General features: G+C 39.5%; 1 protein-coding gene across 7 annotated transcripts in view; it reads right to left on the reverse strand.

The window, feature by feature from the left end:
- LOC149183469 (uncharacterized) overlaps positions 1-25,183 on the reverse strand; it is a 226,714-nt gene that overhangs the window by 46,445 nt on the left and 155,086 nt on the right. The gene's annotated exons all lie outside the window — the stretch shown is intronic.

Here is a 25,183-nt window from a genome sequence, read left to right on the forward strand (position 1 = left end):
AAAATCCAGCAGACTTATCAGTTTTTCAGGATTTCAGGATTGGAGGATTGCAATGCTTCCATCGAATTTTGTCATGTATTAGGGTATCGAACTCGTATTTAATCAAGAGCACCAATCCCTCTATGCACCTTGATGTTAGTGACATTGGTTGTCGAACTCCTCTGGGATTCGCTCCCAAACCAGGAGCTTCTGAAAATGTCACTCCCTCTCCCGCTTTCGCTCTCGCTCCCCACCTTCGCTCCTGCTCCCAAGTAACACTGAACCAGATGATGTTGGCAACTCTAGCAATAGCCAGGGCCCAGTAGTACTGGTCACAGACTTTTGTTGTAGAGGCCATTTATAGCCTCCTTGGTTATGTGTTTTTGTTTTGATCTCTATATCATCATCGTGTATGTATTGGACAATGCACTGGGTGCCATTTTGATATAATGGATATATTCATGAGCCTACTTTGATCATATGTTGTCTTCTATCTATATTCTAATGTTGTGTGTTTGGAAACATGAATGAAAATCTTTAAAATTATGTGTTTTTATAAAAAATAAATATTTAATGTATTTTTTACAACGACCGAGTCATTGAAATTGAGTCGGCCGAGTCGATACCGAGTCAGAGTCGGAGTCGGAGTCGACCCTCGGCCGAGTCGGAGTCGGAGTCGACCCTCGGCCGAGTCGGAGTCGGAGTCGGAGTTTTAAAACATTGACTTTAAGTGATAAAGTTACTAAGTCTAATTTTAAAGTGACTTTTATAAAGTCAATGAAAAATTAGAAAGGAAAAGTGACTTTGGAAATAAATGACTAAGTGGGTCTTTATTAAAGTGGGGTGAATTAAAAAATAGAAAGTGAGATTTAAATGAGCATTTAATCTCAGCCATTGATCTAAATCTATTTCAGCCATTGGATTTAGGGATCACCCAAAAGTCATTTAGGGTTGGGTTAAGGGAGGAAAAGGAGGAAAAGATCATTCATTCTTTCATGAGCAGATTGGGAGAAGGAGAGCAAGAGAGCAAAGGAGATTTCTGGACAAGGAGGAGAAAGAGGCAGCAGTTTGGCACACATACCAAGGCAGCACTTCAGCAAATCCGTACAGCTCAAAGAACAAGCAGAAAAAGGCAGTTTTTGTGAGCAAAACAATGGAAAAATTGATTTTCAGCACGAATATCGAGGAGGCGATTTTCTGCACGATTTTCGAGGACTATCTGTACGGCCGTCCGTACAGTCAATACAGTCCGTACATCCGTACGGTCCATACAGCACGTTCAGCCATTTTCCAGATTGTCTGTTAGCTGAAAAACAAATAAGTTTGCTTGCTGGAAAAATTTCTGTTTTGCTGATTTTTGCTGAAAAATTTTCTCTGTAAAAAGGCATTTTCCAGAAATAAAGAGCTCTCAAACTGGTTTTCCCCAAGAGTTGTAGGGGGTTTTTCCAGGGTCAAGTTGACCAAAAATATCAGTGTTTTAATGTGTTTTAATGGCTGTTTTTGATTGCTGATTTTTAATTCTGCAATTTCCAGCATTCTGAAAAATTTCCAGAATTTGTGTTTTCAGCAATATTTATTTTTTTCAGTCTGTTAAATGTATGGTTATGGGAATGGACATTTAACTACATGGGAGAAATAAGGAGAAACTGAAAACCGGGGTGGGAAATGAGAAATTTTTACATGGCTTGGCCTGCGTCAACCCTCCAGTCCTCTGCATCACCCACGCTGGCCCTCTAAAGCACTGCGCAGCTCCTGGCTGCCCCTATGTGAGCCCTGGCTGGCTCTGCGTGAACCCTTGGCTGCTTCTGCGTCCCTCTCTCTAGCTACTGCGTTGATCCTCCCGGTGCTATCTTTGCCTCTCTGTTTCTATATTCACTGCCCCTCAGCTGCAACTATGATCACTCTCTCAACTTTCTTAGCAAACCTAGCCCCAGAAAGTCGAAATCTTGATATCTTGGTGTGTTCTCCAAGTAACCCTCAAGCCTCCTCTTATACTTTTCTCGTTGACAAATCAACGATCGAGATTAAGTCCCTAATCAACGGCTAAGATTAAGTCTGGCTTCATCCATGACTTTTGGACCATTCTAAAACAGTTTTATATTAATTCACATTAATATTTTATTTTCCCTAAGTTTAGACTTAGGGACTCCATTAAAAATAATTATTTTAATATCTCCCAAACTGTTTAGAATCTGCCCAAACCCTTTCTGGGTATTGGAGATCTCATGTGCCTTGCCCTCTCCACCAATTTTCGTGGCTAGAGCACATCCGGTGCTACCCCAAATCAACAATATGGTCCCAGACTCCATCTAGGATCATCTGCTTCGTCATAATCATTTATTTCCTGTACTATTTCAGCTAATCTGCATCGGTCGGTACTACCACAACATTATCTGCATAGTTCTTTAGGCCAAATTCATCCAACAAGAAGGACATCCTGCCCTTCCAGAGGACATAGTTGGAGGCTCCCTCCAACCTATCCTGATCTCTAAGCCCAGCTATGGCCATCTCTGAAAATGGAATAGAAACCTCCCTCTTTCACCTGCTTAGCTACTGAATCTGTTATTTGCACTTCCTTTTGGAGTGAGAAAATTTGCTTGCAGCGACTGCCGGATGCAACTGGAAATTTGGATTTCTAGGCCAGAAACCCTCTGAGAGAAATTTCCCTCTGTGTGTGCACTTTCTCTTCCACCCAGTGTTAATTCTGCTCTAGCAGCTGCTGCAAAACCCTCCTGCGCCCAAACAAAGAATTTTCCCAGTGAATTTGTTGGATTGTTTCTCCCTCTGCCTGCTGGAATCATTTAATCTGGCAAGTCGAATTTCTCTGCAACTCTGTGCTGAAAAATCAAATTGCTCAAACAATTCGCATTGCTTGGATTAGGCACTGCGTAGCCACCAAGGAATTGGTCCTACTGCTCCCTCTGAACAACAAATTTCCTTCGTCGCTTCTAAGCTCCCCTCTCTGATCAAAATTCATGTGAAAATTTCACTACTAAAATTCTATTGCAGCAACTAGAATTAATTCTTCTAACTGTAAATTAATTTAATAGTTTATTGCTACAGCAACAATGAATTAATCACACTACAATCTTCACAAACAAAAATACTGCGGAAGATAAACTGGAAACTGAGAAAAATACTAGCACACACACAAAAAAATAAAACACCGTTATTTTTGGACAAAAGTCCTCAGAAAAACCCAACTTGGGAAAAGCGATGCAGCAACTGAGGGCTTTTATTATTAAACAGCAATGAGAAATTTTGAGTACAATCTATGCATGCCCAACTAGCAATCCAATCAGCAAAATAAACTGGCCAAAATATCTGTGGGGCAAATACCTCAACACTACGCTTGATCCAGCTCCGACAACCGGCAAAACTAGCTAGTTGTACCGCCTCTACGTGAGTCTCAGCGTAGTGCTTGCACAAGTCCTAACTCGCTAAGCCCCAGAACTGATGGGAAAGATGACGTCCTGGTTGACTCTTCCATTGGAAGGAATTCGCTTAGCCTCCTGCAGAATTTCTAGACCAACTACAACTGAATCACCCTTCCCTTCAACAAAATCAAACTCCCTCTGAAGCTATCTATGATGGGTTTGCACAACCTCTCTGGGAAATGCGACCCTTCTGTTGTCAACTCTTTGAAACTGGAAAAATTCCTCTAGACTCACTGTCTTTGCTTCCCTTCTCTGGCTCAAACTCTTCTGGCAATTGTTGTTGCTCTCTGGGGAAATCAAACTGCCCAAGGAAATCGATCTCAAGTGTGTTCTTGCATCTACCCATTGACTTCTTATAATCTCACTATGGAACTCCAACGACCAAGATTAAAACTTAATCAATGGTTGAGATTATTTCCTAGTCAATTTGTGTGAGTTTCTAGAGAAATCTCACCTTCCTCAATTAATTATTGTTAATTAATCATTTTACCTACGTTAGACTTAGGAAAAAATTAATTACTGATTAATTAACTTAAATAAGGCATTTCTAGGTGGATTTTCCTGAAACCTTTTATGGGTTATGGAATCCTAGTGTTTCTTAGCCTCTCTGACGACTGCCAAGACTAGAACACCATCTAATGCTACAAAAAATAACACAATATAGTTAGCATATCTCCTAGGAGGTATAGTCTAGCCCTCACTAAAGATCTGGGTGTCTAAGGAAGTCATCTCAACCTCCTATGAACTATGGTAGTAGGTGAAGGAACATCAATCCCTAACCTCACCTCATCCCATCTCATATCTAACTCAACTTTGACTTATGAGTCAAGCTCTAGAACAACCACTTGCTCTATCCCTTCAATCTCTAAAGGAGAACCCTATGAACTAGATGATATTACATCCTCATCAAACTTCACATCTTTGCTCACTCTAGAATTCAACTATATTGGAATATCCACCATGTATGTTATGGAAGTCTCATTGTTTCCAACAACACAAAATGTCATTAAAACATCTAGAACCTCTTAAGAACATTAATCACCAATGAATTTGAAGGAACATAACTCTAGCATGTAAGCCACATATCTAACTGCATGATCCCTCAAGTTGGCATCATAGGAAAAAACTATCAACAACCTATAATCATGGGTATTTTTCCTATGCAACTCGAAACCTTCAACAATTCAAGTAACAACCTCAACACAATCAACTCCTTCTTTCTTAGAGAATCCTAAGACAAGAGTAACATCACCGTCAACTTCCTTTTCCTAGGAGAATCCAACAACCCTATCCCTATACTCTACAACACCCCCATCAATGGAAAACCTGGAATCAATCCCTAATTCTACTATAGGTTTAGAAATTATCTCCATGGCATCTTGCCATATATGCTTTCCATATGCCTCTCCAAAATTAGAAGGCTCATCTAGCTTCTTACTAGAATGTACAAGTGCCATGAGATCAAAAAGCAACCAATAAAGGCCACCATAGAATACACCTCTAGCTAAAGTCCTTGGACTTGCCAAACTATAATCACTAATAGTGAAATGTTGTCCTTTAGATGAAACTCTATATTGAATCTTTGCATACAAGAAATTGAAAGAATATTTTTCTTCAAACCAAGAAGAAATAGAACATCATTTAGTTCAAGAACATCAGGTAATATCAACAGGATAAAAAATCCTCTCACAAGATCACTGGTATCATCACCCAACTACTTACTCATACCTCTCCCTTGCTCCTAAACCCTTTTAAATAGTATTATGTCATAAGTCATGTCTCGATGCCCCACTAACCACATATCTTCCAACACTTCACATAGTGTTAGATGATAAACAAGAGACCATGGAGAAAGTGGTCTCAAATAGGGATGATCACTCATCCACTCTTACTATATTACCTACACTCGGTGCAACCCGTTTTTATTGCTTTGCCTTCACTTTCTTATTTGAACACTCATTGGCATAATTCCCCATTCGGTGACACTTGAAACATCTCGTTATACTAAAATCTTTCTCTCTAGCCTTCCTTCCTTTCGCCCAGTCTCAACGGTTCTTGTGTACTAGGACTCTTTTCATGTTGTTTCTACGAGATGTTGATTGTGGCTATGGCCTAGCCTTCTTGCAGGCTAACTAGGTGGTGGCAAAGCCTAGCACCCTATAATCCCTGTCTGCAGCACCCCAATTCTATTTTTTTAAAACCTTTATTTGGGTTGTCACACGATTTTTTCTTCACCAATCTTGGCTAGCCATACAGCTTGTGGCCTTTTGGCATTTTGTTTTTCAGCCCAAAAAAACTTTGTTTCTTTGTACGATCACAGTTGAACTTGGCCCCAATGATCCCTGTATGAACCTGGCACCTGAAAAATTCTTCACACTAATTTCTTAGAGTTCACACTCTAATACCAGTTAAATCCTATACCCAGCCCCTGACAATTAGTTCCTAGTAAATTTATCAGAGATTTATTGAATAAAAGCACAACTAGGTTCTTAATACAATTATTCAGCAGAAGCGCAATTACACAACCAATATCAATCACATATGACACATACAAATTATGTCCAATCAACAGTTCTTCATTAACTTAATAATCTAAACCTACTTGAGCTCCCGTCTTCAGATAGTGATCCTGTTACCCACCATTTGTGGGTAGTATCCATAGGAGAAACTTTTCTCCTAGATGGTCCTCAGCTGGCAGCCAACAACCCCTTACAGCCACCGAATAGCTCGATGTGCCACTATCTCCGCCACCTGAGCCATCGATGTGGTCCCTCGCCCATCTATTATGATCGTATGTTTGAGGTGGGCCTCTTGACCCTAAAGGTATGGATTTTCATTGGTTTAGTTGAGTAATTTTGTTTACTTATCATGGACACTTTTGGGCATGGAATGGTGGGGGGATTCAACGAAAAGAATGGGCTAGGTCTATACTCTTGTCTCCTCTCCCCGATTTGGCAGTTAGCTTTGTATCCTAGTCCCATGGGATCTCCTTTACTAGCTATTAGCTTTATGGCTAGCACTACATTGGAAATCCCGATTTTGGTTGCGTGGTCCCGCTTCTCGACCCCATATACATCACTCCCCTCTGCTCATTTTATCCCATTAATCACCTTTCCCATCTAGGTCCACATTTGTCCACTGAGTCCAAAAGGGGTTAACCTCCCCCTATTGAGAATTCAATAGGGCAGTGAATATGTTAATTCTCTTAACTTTATAATTGTTTGTGTTACCTTTTACATATTAGTTTTGTTCGTTATTATTCCAATGTGCAATACATCAAACAACTACCAAAACAATAAGAACAGTGACACAATATATAGGCTGCAAGCCAGGGCCAAAACCCATCTTCTTGAAGGTAAAACCCGTAAATCTCTTCTTATCTTTCGGATCTTTCAATTGACGAATACCATGACCTAGACTCAGACAAATACCCTCCAAGATCAAGTCTACCACAACCTCATGCTGCAATATCTTCGACCTCCCAGTAGATCTGAAATTCTACTACCCAGCAATTGCTGCAACTATTGTTGCTTTTCTAAGAGACTTCAATCTCCCTCTAATAGTCTTCCTCTTGACTTCGCTTGCCTTGACTTGAGCCCTAGGGCTAGTAAGATGCCCTAAGAGACCTTCGCCTGTGTAACCACCAAAAGTCGTATACGCAGCGGAAATATTTAAAGTACTTCATAGACAAAGACATCCATTGTAGGACAATAATTGTAAGTTATATATTGTATAAAATAATTAATGTAGGATGATATGAATGAGAATGAGGGTCCTGTATATATAACCAAGTAAGTACCCTTTCACGAAGAGTCATGTCTATAGAGACATGCTTTTTTGTTTAACTAATTATAATTTAATTATATATTATTATGATTATTATTATTATTATATATTTTTATCTATTTTTACATAATTTATGTTCATAACATTGCATTTCCCTTCAAAAATCTTTGTCCTCAAAGCTTGTTGATGAAAGGGGCTTGATCTCTTTGTTTGTTACTAGTGTCTCCTCGTCTCGAGACAGTCATCTTTGTCAATACAAGTTGGTATGATCCTTGGAGAGATATATAAAATTGTTGTACTGAGAACAAATCATACCATCCTAGATTGATCTTCTATGGAATCAAATTTTGTGATGAATCGTTATCGTGGAATGGATTCTGCAAACTTCAGTATTCTTGGAAACATAAACTTGTCGTTTATTTTCTGAGTGATATTGGTACGTAGATTGATTGGAAAGTCTGCTCTTGTGATTCAGATGTCGATACATAGTTCTTTTGGTTGGACTTTCCCTTATCATGTTAGTGGATGTTTCCTGATTTCCTTCAAGCATTGTTGTTGTTGAATTGGTGATTGAATCACCATTCGGAATGTCCATCGTTTGAACTGCAACTTCTACATGCGACTTCACTTCAATAGAATCTGGATTTCCCTGAACTGTGAGATTAGTGGAATCGGTGTTTGTTTCTTCTTCCCCAACTTGGACTACTACATCTAGCAATTTTGATGCTTCCTTTGCGACAATTTCTTCGAACCTATTCGTTAATGATTTCTTATCGTCTTTAAGTTTTTTAATCTATTTGAGCAAATTTTGGTTATGATTTTTGAGAAGTAAACATTACTCATTTTCTTAGTCAACTTTATTTTGACCTTCAAGCTTCTCGTCTCTTAAACAATTGATTTGTTCTAATAATTTTTTGTTAAGGTCTTTTAAGCATAATTTTTTTCTTCTTTTTTTGATAGACTTTCACTGAATTTTTTGTCCCAAAACTTTTTTTTTCTTGTTCTAACTTGTGCTTCTTTGTTTTACACTTTTTGACTTGTGCAAAAAGTTTCTCATTGTTGTTCCTTAAATGCCAAATTTCTTCATTGCTTTCTGTTGATTTTCATGAAACCGATCTTGGAGATCTTTATATTTCTTTTTTGATGCTTCATTCTTTTTTTGAAGTTTTTCGATTTCTTCTTTTAATTTTTTAATGTGTTTGTGCGTTATCTTGATATTCTTCTAAAGTAAACAATCTTCGACATTTGGGACAAGGTATTGTGCGATTTCTAAAAATCGATAAATATTGATCTCCTACTCCATAAAATGGACATCTGGTCCAAAAAGTAGAGTTGCGTATGGAATCCATAGTTTCTCTGTCCATCTTCAAATTAGCATTAGGGGAATTTTGATGTCTAAAATGGGCCTCCTAAGAAAAATGTACAACCAAAATAAACTTTCTAAGAACCAATAAGATTGAAGATGTTGATCTCAACCATGGGGGATGATTCACCATTTTTGGAGTAAAAAGGTAAAAACATTAAAAATAATAAAACTACTTTTTCAACTCGTATTTTCAACTTATCTCTCTAAGGTTTTACTCAAATTTAGAGCAGGAGTACTTGTTGAATGCAAAATTTAATTCTTCATCTAAGGAGCACCCATCGTGCATACTTTTGATGGACCCTGCTACACAAAAAATGATAAATACATGAAAAAAGTGATTGCAATCATATTTTTCAAGTATTTCTCATTTTTCATGTAGCAGGGTCCATCAAAAATATGAAACATGGGTATTCCTTAGATGAAGAATCAAATTATGCATCCAACGAGTGTTTTCGCTCAAAATTTGAGTAAAGCCATAGGGAGATATGTTGAAAATACGAGTTTAAAAATTAGTTATTTTCTTTTTTCCCTCTAAAATTTGATGATGTAATCTAATCTTATTTTATTATTTTCACTATTATTTTATAATTTCCTTAGGAGGCCCATTTTAGACCTCAAAATTCTCCTAATGACTCTATCTTTCTTTAGTGATGAACTTTCTTTTGTGTTTGTCGTTAAGCTTAGGGTTTAAAGGTAACCCCCCTTCCTAACTTCTTATAATAAATATTATTATCCACTAATATTTTTAAAATTTAATTAAATTAATATATATATATATATATATATATATATTTTAAATAATTTAATTAATTTAATTATGTATTAATGTTATTATATTTATATGTTATATAATAATGTTATGAAATGATATGATCGAACATACTTTTGTTGACAAAGTCGTAAGTCGACTTGTAAATGGCCGTCGGAGTTGACCAGATGCACAGTCTTCACGATTCAAAGGGCAGCGGACAAGTGACAGTCGGGCAACAAGTAATGGATGGGGCTCGAGGGAAGCGATGGATAACGACAGACAGGGAGCAGGTGACAGCCGGGCAACAGGTAAAGGATGGGGCTCGAGGGAAGGTATGGATGACAGCAGATGGAGCAACGGGGGAGCCGCAGCAGCCAAAGCAGCAGTGGAACAGCATGCGGCGGAACTACTCGAAGGTGGAAACGACAGAACTGCTCGAAGGCAGCGGGGCGGCACAAAGAATTGGGTCGCTATGTGAGTGGCGTCAGTAACGTGAGCGACTACGGTGGTTCAATGGAACAGTGACTGAACAGTGGTGACTGAGAGGTGACTAAAATTTGCCTAAAGTTTGACTAAAGTTCAATCGCAAGTCCGTCGTTGTTGCCTCCGGTTCAGACAATGATTGTACAGTGGTGGTGGTGATTGTTGCAGACAATGGGATCGATGGTGCGCTAATTTGACAGCAAACAACGGTGTGGGAGATTCGACGGGCTCCGACCGATGGTCTCAATTTGGTCAACAATAGCCAAGGAAAAAGAGTAGTTTAGAAATATATATTTTTTTAAATTTTTTTTTATATATATAACTTTTTAATAATGTTTTTTTTTTTTAATGGCCAAGGGCCGAGTAGCGAAACTGACTGAATGGAGAACCTCTCACTTCGTAGCGAAACGCTTGAATCTTGACGGCAACAATGTTGACGGAGGTTGATGGCTAAAAGTCTGGATAAGTTGTGGCTCTGATACCAATGTAACGACCAAAAGTCGTATACGCAGCGAATATATTTAAAATACTTCGTAGACAAAGACATCCATTGTAGGACAGTAATTGTAAGTTGTATATTGTATAAAAGAATTGATGTAGGATGATACAAATGAGAATAAGGGCCTTGTATATATAGCCAGGTAAGTACCCTTTCACGAAGAGTCGTGTTTGTAGAGACATGCCTCTTTGTTTAACTAATTATTATTATGATTATTATTTATTATCTATTTTTATCTATTTTTACATAATTTATGTTCATAACAGCTTGCCTTCCCTTCTCTTCTGCTTCGAAAAATCAAACTCTAGAAGATCCAGCGCAGAAACCTTAACTTCGATCTTCCCAGAACAATAGATAAGGCCCAGAAAAACTTTGACTTCTTCGACTTCCTCTTCTTCGCACTTCCTTCTTCTACTTCTTCCCATAAGAGATGAGAGAGAGTAAGTGATCCAAATGGAGGACGAGTTCTTCTTATATATAGGCTTCCTCAAGGATGGACGTGGATCTTCATGTAGGCCGACTTGATCTTGGTGGTATTTTTTCTTTACAATTTACAATGTGCCCATAGGGTCTTCCATATATGATAATGACTCTTCTACCTAGGACAAATCCTAGAAGCACTCAATGGGTTCTTGACCTATAAAATAAAAGAACTTGAGCATGAAACCCATGCTCCAATAATAATAATAATTTATTTTCCATTTTATATTTACAAGAATACATTTCATACTTATGAAGACAGAACCTAGTTAGACACTTTTTCAACACCCCCTCCCCTTGTCCACACCTTGGGCTGGGCCTGAAACGATGCCCCAGAAGTTGATGCAACTAAAAAGACGAGAAAAAACATAATTTGGCCACTCTCAACAAGAAATGTACCACAAAATACAAAAGATGTTCGGGACATACAAACTTAGCATGTGGGCAAAAGCCAAACATGAGCTCTACCCCTTATCTATGGCCATCACCCTGGTTCCTATGGACCCTAGATGAGCCCCCTCCACATTAATGAACCTATGATTTTCCCAACCCCTAGTGTGCAATGAACTGCCCCACCTTAAAGGGGCGGTATCTATTGTTGTATCATACATATCATGCTCTCATCCCCTAGAGCCCCAAGCAGTTATGCAGAAAAATCAACCAAGGCCAAAAGGCATATGAAGAAGGGTGGAAAAACAAAGATTGGGGTAACTCATGTACCATGATTGCTCCCTCCTGCACTCATATACCCCAAGTGTGGGCTTTCCCTATTATAGCTACCCTTGCACCATGGCATGTGGCTTGGATCCTTCCCCTAATCCTTACTCCATTCCATCATTATATCACATGCCACCTACCACTTGATGCATGTACCATGGACATGTCCCTCCCTTTGAAGGCTGAAACGACCTAATAGAATCCTTTATAAACCCCCTTATTGAGCTTGGAGACACCTATATATGCTAAAGCCCACTACAAAAGGGCATGCCACCATGAAGTGCCCATTTGATTCCATGATTTGTAAGCTCTTTTACTTGATTACTCTAATGATTTTTTGTACTGGAAGGTGAGGGGATGCATTGGATCTTATACAAAATTACAGGTGGGTCTCCATTTGGAGTTTGGCCTCCCTATATGGGGTCCAAGCCCTCAAGAGAGTCAGATTGGCACTTGTAGGGTGAGCGTTGAGAGCCATGGGCCTCTACCATAGCAAAGAGCACTTCATGGATACCCAACACCATTCATTGATTGCTCATGTTCCACCTTTTGGATAGTGAAAATTTGGCTAACCCTGAATCCTATTGCAACAACCAATATTATTTCTTCTATTTGTGAATTTACTAAAACAAATTATTTGTTGTGTGCTACGGCAAATATCGAAACAAATACACTACAACCTTCACAAAATAAATACTATGGAAGAAAATAAAATGCTGGAAAAATAGATGCACACAAACACAAATACACAGTTATTTTTGGACTAAGTCCCCGGAAAAACCTAACTCGGGAAAACCGGTGCAACAGCTGAGGGTTTTAATATTATGTAGTAGTAAATATGAGTACAAGACTATGGATGCTCAAATCTAGCTATCCATACAAAGAAATGAATGACAATAAATCTAGTGAGAAAAATTTCACTCCCACAGGCGATCCAGCACTGACCTTGGCTCAAGTTGAGTTGCTCTTTGCTGCCTCTGTGCAGTCACTGCATCAACCTACGCAGTACTGCATCCTCACAACTCGGAATTGATTTCCCTCTCACTATCTAATTAGCTATTGTCTGGAAGATGGATCCTCCTGGCCTCTGGACTCTCTCTCCGGCTTCTGGCACTGAATCACTGCTTCTCCCCAGCAAAATACAGAATCCCCTCTAAAGCACTGTGTTGCCTCTGCATGGATTTGTGTTGCCCCTCTGTGGTATTTACTACATCTTTACAGTGCACTCACCAGAACAGGAACAACTTCCTTCGACCTTACTATCCCTGCCCCTCTCTCACTGCTTTGATCTCACTAGCTCTCTCCGGCAACTCAGTGCTGCTACTCTAGAAATCAATCTGCCAGTGAAATCGAATTGTTGGTGTGTGTTCTCCAAGCCCCATCAAGTTTCTTCTTATAATCTCTCGTTGAGACATCAACGGCCACGATTAAAACTTAATCGATGGCTAAGATTAACTAGAACTCGATCCAAGTCTTTTTCTAAAAGATTCTCACCATGACTTAATTAATACCCTTTAATTAATCATATTTCCTAAGTTTAGACTTAGAAAATATTAAACACTGATTAATTATTTTAATTAATTCATCTCTAGGTGGAGTTTCCAGAAACGATTTCCGCGTTTTGGAGAATACATATATTCTAGCGCCTCCACCAAATTTTGTGGCTAGAACACATCCGATGCTACAAAAACTAACACTCCCTCTTAGTGAGGAATGTGTTCTAGCGCTGCAACCCACTAAAGCAACACCCTTTCTCTACACCACCTCCTGTCACACTACCGATGTCTGGTTGCTGCTTCCCACCAGCTACTGCGCAACTTTGATATACGTTGCATTTGTTCTGCTGCTGGTCCTGCTGAACTGCTGCCAACACTGCATTTGCACTGCAATTCCCTCTCCATATTTTGTTGTTGCAACTGCAACTGAAAAGCATCCAAAATATTGAATCAATTGTGATCAGTATGATGCATCTACCTCCCAAGTCTCTGCGTTGTTGCTGACTTTGCTCTGTGCCAACTGCATTGCTGCCAACTTTGTACTGCACTGCCCAGTATCTGACCGCTACTAGCCACTGCATCTGTCACTCTGGCATCTGACTACACCATCTGCCACTGATCCATCCTACTACTGAAATACTATGGGCTCTCGTAGCAAGGTTCTGATTCAAGAGGTGGACCTGCTCAAGAATCCTGCCCATCCTGTAGCTCTCTGGGGCTACAAAACCAAATCACCCCACCTCACTCCTAGAGGTATATCAATGATGATGGAACACTCTTCCTCCAATCTGGAGGACAAACTGTCAATATCTGCATGAGCTGCCACTTGGTCCTGCTTCTCCTCTTTGTCCTTCCTAAGCGGACACTTGGTGTTGTAGTGGCCAAGCTCACCACATCTGAAGCGTTTGACTTTCGAAAGTTCCTTCTTCCTCCTGCACTGCTCCTGTTGCCCCTTTGATGAGAGGGCCACATTCTCCTCTTCCTTCACTTGCTTCCTCCCACTACTGTTGTTGTTGCCACTGATGGTGCTCTTCACCAAATCTCTCCTCATCTCCTCCTACTGCAGATCAGCCCACATTCGATCCCACTCTAGCAACTTGTCCCTGCCTAGAATACTCTGGACGAAGACCTTCCAGTCTTTGGAAACATTGTTTAGAGCTCATCTCACCAATTTTGTAGGTTGGGGCGCCGACCCTACTACAGACAACTGGTCTCGAACATCCCGAATCCTAGTAAGGAAGGGGTCTATTCACTCCCCTTTCTGCATCCTCGTACATCTCAGCTTCTCCTAAAGATACATCTTCCGTTGCTCGGAGGATCCATGGTATAGTGTAGCGAGAGCTTCCCACATCTGCTTGGCAATATCTTTGCCAGCTATGTGAGACACCACATGATCTCGAACCCCATCGAGAATCAGCCTCTTTGCTTTCGCCATCTCCTTGTAGGCCTTCAACTAATCTGCATCCATGGGTACAGCTACCACGTTATCGATGTAGGCTTTGAGATCGTATTCATCTAGAAGAGAGTAAATTCTTGCCTTCCAAATCACGTAGTTAGAGGCTTCATCCAATTGATCCTAATCTCTCAACCCTGTTGATGCCATCTCTGCAAAAAGTCGAACTCCTCCTCTTCTCCTCTACACAGCTGTTGCCTGGCTCTACGCACTCCCTACTGGAGTGGGAAAATCTTCTCACAACTACTGCTCTGCAGTGAAAAATCGAACTTTGGACTAGAAGTTCCCTGAGAAAAGAATTCCCTCGATGTGTACTCTTCCTTCCTCCTAATGCTATTCTGCACCAGCAAACAGGTGCAAAATAACTGTGTCCCAGCTGAAGATCTGCTCTGCAAGAAATATATTGCTTCTCCCTCTGCCTTTAGTAATCTTTGATCTAAAAAATTTATTCTCTGTCGACTCTCTCAGAGAAACAAAAATTGACCCTCCTGGCCAAAGGGACTGCGCAGCCCCTAGGGTTTCGAACAGCTGCTTACGCAGTGCTTCGAAGCTCCTTCTTCCAGCGTACAACTGAGCTCTCCGGCTTTAATCTGTGCTCTGATACCATGTGAAAATTCAACTAACCCCGAATCCTATTGCAACGACTGATGTTATTTTTTCTATTTGTTAATTTACTTAAACAAATTATTTGTTGTGTGCTACACAAATATAGAAACAAATACACTGCAACCTTCACAAAATAAATACTGCAAAAGAAATAAAAATGTTGGAAGAATAGATGCAGACACACACAAATACATAGTTAGTTTTGGACTAAGTCCCCGGAAAAACCCAACTCGGGAAAACTGGTGTAGCAGCTGAGGGTTTTAATATTATGCAATAGTAAATCTGAGTACAAGACTATGGATGCTCAAATCTAACAATCCATACAGAGAAGTGACTAACAATAAATCTAGTGTGAAAAATCTCACTCCCACAGGCGATCTGATACTACCTTGGCTCAAGTTGAGAGGCTCTTCGCTACCTTTGCACAGTCGTTGCGCCAACCTACGTAGTATTGCGTCCTCACAACTTGAAACTGCTTTCCCTCTCACTATCTAATCAGTTGTAGTCTGGAGGATGGATCCCCCTGGCCTCCGGACTCTCTCTCCGGCTTCTAGAACTAAATCACTGCTTCTCCCCAGCAAAATACAGAATCCCCTCTGAAGCACTGCGTGGCTCTGTGTTGCCTCTCTGTGACATTTACTACCTCTCTGCAGTGCATTCACCAGAACTGGAAAAACTTCCACTGACCATACTATCCCTACCCCTCTCTCACTGCTTAGAGATCACTAGCTCTCTCTCCGACAACTCAACACTGCTACTCTGAAAATCGATCTGCCAGTGAAATCGAATTGTTGGTGTGTGTTCTCCAAGCCCCATCGAGTTTCTTCTTATAATCTCTCATTGAGACATCAGTGGTCACGATTAAAACTTAATCGATGGCTAAGATTAACTAGAAATCGATCAAAGTCTGTTTTTAGAAGATCCTCACCATGACTTAATTAATAACCTTTAATTAATCTAATTTCCTAATTTTTGACTTAGGAAATATTAAAAAATGATTAATTATTTTAATTAAGTCGTCTCTAGGTGGAATTTCCATAAACGGTTTCTAGGTTTTGGAGAATACATGTATTCTAGCCTCTCCACCAAATTTCGTGGCTAGAACACATTCGATGCTACAAAACATAACATGGATGAGGATGAAGCACCTGGATCACCACGCCCAGTCAGCGTCACAGTTGTACCATACACTTGGCAGACGTTCCAGGGCCCAGGTGAGGATGTGTCCCACCATGGGAGACAAAGGGAGGGCTTATGTCATCATTCTAGCCCTTACATATGGTTTACAAGCATTGTCGATCCACTTGGAGGCCCATGAGGATGTCATTGTGCCCCCCACACCCACTTGGGGACACCACATGTAACTTTCTTGGATGTTATTAGGCAACCCCTTTATCACTATGTTTGGAGCCTGTTACCCACCCCCTGTGAGTAGTATGCATAGGAGAAATTTTTTCTCCTAAATGGTCCTCACCGGCAACCAGCAACCCCTTGCAGCAACCAGATAGCTCAATGTGTCATTACCTCTGCCACCTAAGCAAACAATGTGGTCCCTCGCCCATCTGTTATGATCGTACGTTTGAAGATGGGCCTCCTGACCCTGAAGGTATGGCTTTTCATTGGTATAGTTGAGTAATTTTACTTACTTATCATGGACACTTTTGGGCATGGATTGGTGGGGGGATTCGGTGGAAAGAGTGGGCTACGTCTGTACTCTTGTCTCCTCTGCTCGATTTGGCGGTTACCCTTGTATCCTAGTCCCGTGGGATCTCCTTTAAGGGCCATTAGCTTTAGGGTTGGCACTACACGGGAAATATTGATTTTGATTGCATGGTCCCACTTCCCGACAACATATACATCACTCCCTTTCGCTCATTCTAGCCCCATTCTCCATTTTTCCCATTCGGATCCACATGTATCCACTGGCTCCACATAGGATTAGCCTGCCCCTCCCCTTGTCTACACCTTGGGTCGGGTCTAGAACAATGCCCTAAAGGTTAATGTAGCTAAAAAGAAAAGAAAAAGCATAATTTGACCTCTCAATAGGAAATGTACCACAAAATGCAAGAGAGGGTTGGGACATACAAATTTAGCACGTGGGCAAAAGCCAAACATGAGCTCTACCCCTTATTTATGGCCATCACCCTGGTTCTTATGGGCCCTATATAAGCCCCCTCCACATTAAGGAACCCACGATTGTCCTAACCCCTGGTGGTCGATAAAATGTTCCACCTCAAAAGAGGGTACCTATTGTTATATCCTACACATCATGCTCTCATTCCTTGGAGCCCCGAGCAGTTATGAATAAAAATCAATCAAAAGAAAAAGGCATATGAAGAAGGGTGGAAAAACAAAGGTCGGGGTTACTCATGTACCACAATTTTCTCTCTCCTACACTGCTATACCCAAGTGTGGGCTTCCCTCAACATAGCTTCCCTTTGTACCTTGTTATGAAACCAGCTCACAAAAAGATAGAAAAGATAAATAAACACCTTCAAAATAAGCCTCTTCGAGGGGGCAACCTCCTTTACATTACACAAATGAACAATTCTTGGATGATACAAATGAGTAAACCTCCTTTCTATATATAGGAGTCTAAGGGGTCACAATATAATCAACGCCGACATAACAGTAATAACATAAGGGCATAACAATAACAATAATGGGTTTCTATGGGACACACTAATAACAATATGGGGACAATAGGGGCACGATAATAACAATAAGGGCTACAATGACAATAGTAATGGGGGAATCACTAGTATTATAGGGACCTAACATGCCCCTCTCCTTTAGGAAAGTGTTGTCCTCAACGCTTAAGTAGTTCTGGATGTTTCTGTATAAAATTCTCATCCTCCCATGTGGAATCTTCAGCAGATAAGTTCTTCCACTTGATGAGATACTCCGAAATTGATCGATTTCGTAGCTGTCAAGTTCTTGTTTCTGTGATTGCTTCAGGTTCCAATATGATTTTTCCTTCCTCATCAAGTTCTGGCAATATTGTTTGAACTTGGAGCTTGTCACCTATAGCCTTCTTTAAACATGAAACATGGAAAACTGGGTGCACTCAGGAAGCTGTAGGAAGCTCCAGTTTGTATGCCATAGTACCAATCATTTGCAACACCTTGTACGGACCATAATACTTTGGTGATAATTTATTATCTTTCTTAGCTTGCTTGAGGGACATTTGTTTATATGGTTGTAGCCGTAGGAATACCCACACCTATATCAAAACTTCTTTCGTTGTGATGTTGATTTGTCTGTTGTTTCATTCTATTCTACGCCAACGTGAGGTTATCCTTTAAGAGTTGGAGAACTTGTTGATGCTCGATGTGATGTACCACTGCTTGAACCTTAGAATTTTCTCTTAAATATGATGTGATGGATGGTGGATGATATCCATAAAGTGTCATAAATGGGGTCATTTTTGTTGCAGTATGGAAGGAAATGTTATACCACCATTCAGCGAGAGGCAACTATTTGACCCATTGTGTCTGTTTATCAGATACAATGCAACGAAGATATCCTTCCAAACATTTGTTTAGTATCTCAATTTGCACATCAGATTGAGGATGATAAGATGAGCTATGAGCTAACTGAGTACCAAGACAAGAAAATAATTTTGTCCAAAAATTTCCAGTGAAAATGGGATCTCTGTCGCTTACAATAATCTTTGGGTTTCCATGTAGCTTTTGAATTGTTTCCATAAATGCAATAGAAATTATACTAGCTTTAAATGGATGCGATAATGCACAAAAGTGTGCATACTTGGTAAGTCTACCAACTACCACCATGATGACACTCTTTCCTTCGAAACTTGGGTAAACCTGTGATAAAATCCATTGAAACCTCCTCTCAATGTTGGCTTGGAATGGATAAAGGTTGTAATAGACCTGGGGTCTTAATTGTTTCAACTTTATTTTGTTGGCAAACCAAACATTCCGCCACAAACTTTTGAATATTCAATTTAAGGCCATTCCAAAAAAAATCCTCTTAACCCTGTGGTAAGTTTTTAAAAATCATGAGTGCCCTCCTAAGGGAGAAGTGTGCAATTCCATAAGAATATTTTGTTTGAGTTGGGAATTCTTACATAAGTATAAGTGATCTTTGTACCATAACGAATCATTTTTCCAGCTAAATGTATAAGATGTACTGGGATATTGTTGTATCTTTTGATTCTTGAATGAGTGCCCACAATTCTTCGTCATTTTTCCATTCATCCCTTGCTTCGTATATCCAATCTGGTTGGATAATAGAAATGGCGCACAACAATGCTTCCACATCCTCATCCTTTCTTGAGAGTGCATCTACCACAACATTTTGCCTCCCTTTTTTGTAGATGATTTCAAAGTCATAACCCAACATCTTTGTGACCCATTTTTGCTGCTCTTCAGAGGATAATCTTTGTTCTAAAAGTATTTAAGACTATCATGATCCGTTTTTACCTTCAAGTGTCTTCCCATTAGGTAGAGTCGCCATTGCTTAAGTGCATGTAGTATTTCCAACATTTCCTTCTCATAAATAGCTTTGTGTAAATACTTTCCTTTGATTTGATGACTTTCGAAAGCAATGGGTTTTTCATCTTGCATTAAAACAACACCAATTCCATTTCCTGAAGCATCGCATTCCACAATAAAGGTTTTTGTGAAGTCCAGCGTAGCTAAGACCAGTGCTTGGCACATTGCCTCTTTAAGATGTTGAAAGGCCTTTGTTGCTTCTAGACTCCATGAAAATGCATCTTTCTTCAATAATGTTGTTAGAGGTGTTGCTATTCTCCTATAATTCTTAAAAAACTTGCGATAATACACTGTCAACCCGAGAAATCCTCGCAGATGCTTTATGGATGTGGGAATTTTCCATTCCTTAATGGCTTTAATTTTGCTAGGGTCTACCTTAACACCTTCATGAGATACAATATGACCCAAGTATTCCACTTCTTGTACTCCAAAGAAACATTTGGAGCTTTCTGCATATAATTATTTCTCCTCCAATAGTTTGAGCACCCTGCCAACATGTTGAACATGATCCTTCCAAGACTTGTTGTAGATTAGTATATCATCAAAAAATACTAACACAAATTTTCTAAGGAAGGGTTTGAAAATGGAAATCATCAAACCTTGAAATGTAGAAGGTGCATTGGTAAGGCCAAAAGGCATGACCAAAAATTCATAATGACCCTCATGAGTTCTAAATGCTGTTTTCGAAATGTCTTCAGTCTTCATTCTGATTTGATGATATCCTGAACGAAGATCCAACTTGGTGAAGTAAATTGATCCATGCAATTCATCCAATAATTCATCAATGAAAGGAATGGGAAATTTATCTTTAATAGTGAACTTGTTGAGCTCCCTATAATCCGAACACATGCACCATAATCCATCCTTCTTGTGCACCAATACTACTGGAGCAAAGAAAGAACTTTGACTAGGTTGAATTATACCAGCCTTTAGCATTTCTGCAACCATACGTTCAATTTCACTCTTTTGGGCATAGGGATATCTGTACGGCCTGATGTTTGGAGGAACACTTCCTGGAATCAAATGAATAGCATGATCATGATCACGAATAGGTGGGAGGCCTTTGGGAGTCTCAAATACCTTGGAATGATTGTCCAAGACTTTTTGGAGATCTGGAGAAATAGATTATTTCGATGTGGGAACCTCTAGCGAACATAATTGTGCAATTACGCCTCGTTGTTCCTTCTTTAGAAGCTTTGTCATATCGTTAGAGTTGATTATCTTTCCCGGTTTCCTTGCAATACCCCTTAATTCAACTTCCTTTCCTTTCGCACAAAATTTCATGAAAAGTTCTTGAAAATTAAAAGCTATTATACCCAAGGATTGTAGCCATTGGACTCCTAGTACAACATCAGCATCACCCATTAGAATGGAAAGCATTGGGCTATTCAATACATATTCTCCCATGGATAGCTTGATGCTATGGCACTTTCCAGAGCAATTTATGGTTCCTCCACTTGCAACCATCACTTGGCACTCTGGTGCTAGATATAGGAAGCAATTCAATTTCTTGGCTATCTTACAATGAATAAAATTATGGGTACTTCCTGAATCAATCAACACTATTACCTTTTTCTTCTTGATATGTCCTTCTATCTTGATAGTTTGAGGAGTGGTAATTCCAGCCAATGCATTACAAGACATGGTCGAGTTCATTTCTTCTTTCTTTAGGGTTTGTTCCTGGTGTGTAACCTCTTCTTTTGACGTTTCTTGTTCATTTTCTTCCTCCTCTTCACAATCTATGTAAAATAATTTCTTCTCAACACAATTATGACCTTTGGTGTATTTGCTATCACAACTGTAACAAAGCCCTTTTGCTCTTTTTTCTTCCAATTGTTGTGGTGTCACCCTTGTAGGTTGTGAAAGGTTAGGGGCAACAACACTTCCATCTTTATAGTTGTGAGTGGTAGGCTTCCTAGTTGCCATAATTTTGCTTTCCATTTTTCTTGCTAACCTGAATGTCTTCTCCAATGAATCAAGTTCCTAAAGGCGAACTTCATGTTGTATGTTATCCTTTAAACTCCCTATGAACACATCAATCCTATGTTCCTTTGGAATATCTTTTACCCTTATGTTCAAATTTTAGAAGTCCTCAATGTGCTCCATCATTGAACCCTTTTGTTTGAGATTTATGATTGGCTAAAAAAGGTGTTGCTTTTTGTATCTTCATAATGTGCTATCATTTCTTCTGTAAAAATTGCCCAAGTGACAATTTGTTTACGAGAGAAAAGCCATCAATACCATACAAACTGATTTGGTCCCAAATATAAAGTTGCAATACGTACCTTTTGTGTGTTTTGCACATTATGGAGATCGAAAAATTGCTCCATCTGTAGTATCCATGTTCCGGGATCCTTGCCATCAAACTTCTTCATATCGATCTTTGGAACATGGTGGGTCTTCAATCCAACGTTAGAGTCTATGAGATCATAATTAACATTTATTTTGTTCTCATCATGAGTTTGCTTTACTACCTTTTCTCTGTTCGTAAACATTTTTTGTAGCAACTTTGTCAAATCTGTCTTCAAATCGTCCATTTTGCCTTCCAATTAGCTTCCAAACCATCCATCTTAGCTTCCATGCATTTCTTTAAACCATCCATTTTATCTTCCACACCTTTCCTTAAACCATCCATCTTAGCTTCTGTTACTTTTTGTGAGAGTGAATTTTGTTGCACTTGGTCTCGTAATTTTGATATGTCACGTTGCATTTCTTCTTCTTCATGAGTCATGCTAGAACTTCCAAGTTGCTTACTAAGTGTTTCCATTTCTTTCTTCGGGGCATAAATTAATGCTAATAATGCTTCACTATGCCCTTTGAATTCCTTCAAACTAATTTTTCAAACCAATCTTATGCAAAATTTAAAAAAACTACACACATTTTTTCACTTTGTAAGAGCTCGATATTGAATATGTTGTATCTCTGTAATCGAGGATCTCCAAGATCTGAAATTTCGTCCTGCAGTAGCCCTCTAAGTCCTCTTTCTAACCCCGCAAGTCTAATCAAGATTGGATTCTCCAAGGTCTCCCACGGTGACCTGATTATAGACTGGTTCAGTAGAGTGAACTTGTACAAAGTGCCACGTGTCACTGTTTCAACCTTAGTACCTGAAACTAACATACAAAAAACAACAAGTTGTCCTCTTTTTAAAACTTCTTACGAAATTTCAATCTGATTCTCAAAACAAAAGTTATGACGATTTTCCCCAGATCACCTGTTTGAGATATAATTCGGGATCTACAAAAACCCTCACTTCCTCCGATCATATCTCCGAAAATATAGCGAGACAAGCTCTGAAATTCAGACCTGAGGTTTAGAGCGATTTCGGCTCAAATGGGTTTTATTTTTAGCTTCTGAAACGTCGCCCAAAAAAAAAAAGTTATAGCGAAAATGTCACGATAACCTATTCGGAGCAGCGAAACCCTAGAATCCAAACCTCTGATACCAAATGTTATGAAACCAACTCACAAAAAGATAGAAAATAGATAAACGCCTTCAAAATAAGTCTCTTCGAGGGGGCAACCTCTTTTACATTACACAGATTAACAATTCTTGGATGATACAAATGACTAAACCTCCTTTCTATATATAGGAGTCTAAGGGGTCACAATATAATCAAAGCCTACATAACAGTAATAACATAAGGGCACAACAATAACAATAGTGGGTTTCTATTGGGCACACTAATAACAATATGGGGACAATAAGGGCACAATAATAACAATAAGGGCTACAATGACAATAGTAATGGGGGAATCACTAGTATTATAGGGACCTAACAGGCCTAGAGCATTTCCTTGATCCCCACTCCGTTCCAAGACTATATCACTTGCCACCTACCATCTGATGGGTGTACCATGGACATGTCACCCACTTTAAAAGTTGAAACCACCTAATAGGGTCCTTGGTTAACCCCCTTATTAAGCTTGGAGACACTTTTACATATTAGTTTTTGTAGCATTGGATGTGTTCTAGCCTCGAAATTTGGTGGAGAGGCTATAATACATGAAATCTCCAAAACCCAGAAATCGTTTCTAGAAATTCCACCTTGAGATGACTTAATTAGATTATTAACAAGTTTTTAAATATTTCCTAAGTCTAAACTTAGGGGATATGGTTATTTAATCAGAATTAACTAAGTCAAGGTGTGAATCATCTAGAAACTCACACGGATCGACTTCAAGATGATCCTAGCTCTTGATTGAGATTTAATCTTGGTCGTTGGAGACCCAATAGAGGATTATAAGAAGAATTCGATGGGCACTTGGAGAAAATACACCAGAAGTTCGATTTCCTTGGTAGATCGATTTCCAGAGAGCAGCAACAATTGTTAGAGAGCCATAGATTGAAGCAGAGACAATGAGGCTGGACAAAGATTTCCAGATCTAGCGAGTGCATTTGCAGAGAGGCAAAAGTACCATAGTGAGACTGACGCAGGGGTTGCGCTTAAGCCTCTGGAGGGCAGTTCGATTTCGCTGGAGAGAAGCCGAGTTTCAATTTCAGAGGCCCGGAAAGAGTTCCAGAAGGTCGGAGAGACAGTTTCTCATCCAATGGCAGACAAGACGGCTATAGGAGCAGTTGATTCAGGTTGAGCGTGGCAGATACTGCACTAAGGTGGTGCAGGCCAGCACAGAGGCAGTTTCGACGACTCACTTGGAGCTGCAGTGAAAGCCTGGATTTCCCTGTGGGGTGAGGAAATTACCTCACTAGATTTTTGCCAGTATTTTTCTCTGTAGGATTGCCAAATTCGACATCCAAATTATTGTACTCAGAATTTCTCACTGCTGCATAATAATAAAACCCTCTGTTGTTGCACCGATTTTCCCAAGTTTGGTTTTTCCGGGGATAATTGTCCAAAAATAATGGTATCATTTTTATTGTGTGCTAGAATTTTCTCAGTTTAAAGCACTATTATTTCCACGGTATTTTATTTGTGAAGGTTGTAGCGTGATTTATTCAATGTTCCACCAAGTTTTCAGGACGAGGAGGCGAGGGAGCGGGGATACGCGGGAGCGGGGATATGCAGGAGCGGCCTATGCAAAAGCTCCCCACCAATTTTTAGGAAACGTGGGGGGACGTCGGGGTCTTAAAAACTTATAAATATAAAATATAAATCAATGAATCATATAACTGAAACAAATTTAAAATGAGCAACATAATCATTGATATCATTATCATATAAATTATAATCATACATCATACATGTAAGTTTGTAACTGTACAGTGTAACTACTAGTCTACTAACTTACTAACAATGCACAATGAAAATAAATTATAAAATTATAAATGCTTAAACTTTAAACCACATTGATGTTCCACTTCCAACTATGAACATTGAATACTAAATATTGAAATAAAATTATAAAAGTCTGATACATCAAGAAAAAATTTTAATTTTATAGAGTCAAAATAACATAAGAACATATCAAAAGATAAATGAGCATAATTGCTCAAGGTAATCTGTTCAATGAAGGAGCAGACAAAAGGTTGCTTGGCAATGGCGGCAGCGTTTCGTTCAACGAAGGAGCAGACAAAACGTTGCTTGGCAATGGCGACAGTGTTCAGTTTAACGAAGGAGCAAACAGAAAATGAAATGTGAAATGAACATAACGT

Source organism: Pinus tabuliformis, chromosome 3_2 (genome assembly GCF_031772625.1).
Source record: "Pinus tabuliformis cultivar Carrire ecotype Pingquan chromosome 3_2, CPIR1, whole genome shotgun sequence".
In the NCBI taxonomy this organism is placed as follows: domain Eukaryota; kingdom Viridiplantae; phylum Streptophyta; class Pinopsida; order Pinales; family Pinaceae; genus Pinus; species Pinus tabuliformis.